Genomic DNA, 2,145 nt, shown 5'->3' with positions numbered 1-2,145 from the left:
CCCCCCGCCCTCGCTCTCGGTTAAAAAAATCCAGGGAATCTGAGCCCTCAGCCCAGACGCCGACTCTTTCTATGAAAATATGGCACATAGAAATCTGGGCAATGTGACAGTTACATTATTAAAAGAAGAAAGGACACAGTATCTTAGCCAATTCCCCCCCCCTTAAATAAAAACTATTCTTCAATCTCCCTGCAATATAACAGCGTGACATAAAATATACAATCCACGCATTTAAAGATGCCCTAAATAAAATGCTGAAATCGAGTAAATGAAAGGAATTTTACTAAAAGCTTCCTGGGTTCCAGCCTGCTTTAGAAATAAGATATTTCTCGCAATACCTTTGTTACTGAAGGCATCTGTAAAATATCTAGCCTCTTTCATACCTCTCTCCCATCCCCCTCCCATAATGAGACACAAACACAGCAAATTGCAACTGTGAGAATCCTCAGCACAGCCGAGCGAAAAAATAATCATATCACCAGTAATAAGGTTTAGGGAGATAAGGCAGTGAAAATTAAGCCCTGCTGCCACGTCTGGTAACCTCAAGTTTTTAGCCCTGACATTTGCTAGAGGAGAAAACTGTAATGTCCACCTATACTTTATTACAAACAGTAATTTACATCTGCATGGACCCATTTGTTGGGTTGGTTTTTTTTTTTTTTCCTTCCTCGTTCGGAAAAATATGGGGCTCTGAGAGCAAAACCTTTATATTAATGTAGATTGTATATCTCATTTATTGCACAATATTGATTTATTTATTAATGTTAATTACTTGATTCCATTTTAATATGATTTAAAACAAGAGTGACATTAAATGCCCAGAGCCTAAGTCCCCAGTTCCCCAGTGGCTCTCGCATGTTTATTCAACTTCTATTTACATCAAACTTAAACTTTCCTACTGTTCATTTTCAATAAAAAATTGCTGCCCGTCTTTAAAAACCCTCATGATTTATCGTGAGCGAAGGGTCAAAACGGAGCCGTTTGCCAGTCCGGAGTAGGATATTTAAATCATTATCATCACAACCATCATCTGAGTATTCGTGTAGTGACATGCAAGAAATTCATATTTTCCATTAAAAAAATCAAAGAGCCCTCATGTCTCATCAGGAGCCAAGAAGTCAGCTCCTCTAGCACCAGTCAGGCTGGCGTGGAAAGCAGCTCAGCATTTGCTTATTGTTTTAACTTTACTGTGGGGCGAAACCCGCTGCAAACCTCTGGGCTAATACTTCAGCTGGGATATTTCTGGGACCCCTTTTTCTTTAAGTGTAAATAAAGGTTATGAAAGAGCCATTTGATGGGCATAAAATTCCTGATTAGATTTAACAGTCGAGTCTTAAACTGCGTCAAGGAAAATAGTATTTTGTTTCTTTAAACTCGGTGGGTTGTCTGGGCTGTTGTTGAAGAAGAGGAAATTGCTAGAAAGCGCGGGGGGGACGGCGGCGCTCGGAGGGAGCGTCGTGGGCTCCGCTGCAGCTTCTCCCCGGCGCAGGCAAATCTTAGCAATGGCTCTGATAATGATCTTAAAGAGAGCTCTCGCCGAGGCGCCCCTTTCTCTGCTCAACCCTCGGTGGCGGTGAAGCGTGCCCGGAGAGGGCAGGGGGCTGCGCCAGGCGCAGGGGATGCTGCGGACAGATCTTGAAAGCAGCGAATATCACGAAGGTAATATTTAAACTCTCCGGCAACCCAGAAGCTGGAGGCTGCAGCTATAAAAGACACTGGCTCTTAACCTGACAATGATGTTGTATTTGAACAGCTGCGATAAGGTTTTAAAAGGTCTGTCTCATTGCCACAGCGAAATTTCAAATAGGGTTATTGTTTCCAGCAGTGGAAAGGGTACGCTAAAGTGCAAAACAGCCAAATGCCAGGAAACAAGGGAAAATTCAAACCCACGCTAGTGGAAAACGCATGTTTTCAGCCATGCGAAAGACGCATTTAAATTTTTAAAAATCCTTTCACGTGCTGCCTGCTCTTGGGGATCTGAAAGGGTGTTTTGATGGTAGGAAGGCCCAAAATAAACAGGCGGATGAATCCGAAAGAAAAATTATCAACAAGTTCACTTTGTCTGGGTGAGAGTCCTTGACAGCATTAGTCCCAGATAAGAAATACTCCAGTTTGTGAACAGTTGGGGGAAAAAAAAAAAAAAAA

Source organism: Athene cunicularia (genome assembly GCF_003259725.1).
Source record: "Athene cunicularia isolate RWA chromosome 7 unlocalized genomic scaffold, athCun1 chr7_part1, whole genome shotgun sequence".
Classification (NCBI taxonomy): domain Eukaryota; kingdom Metazoa; phylum Chordata; class Aves; order Strigiformes; family Strigidae; genus Athene; species Athene cunicularia.
This window is presented reverse-complemented; position numbering follows the sequence as displayed.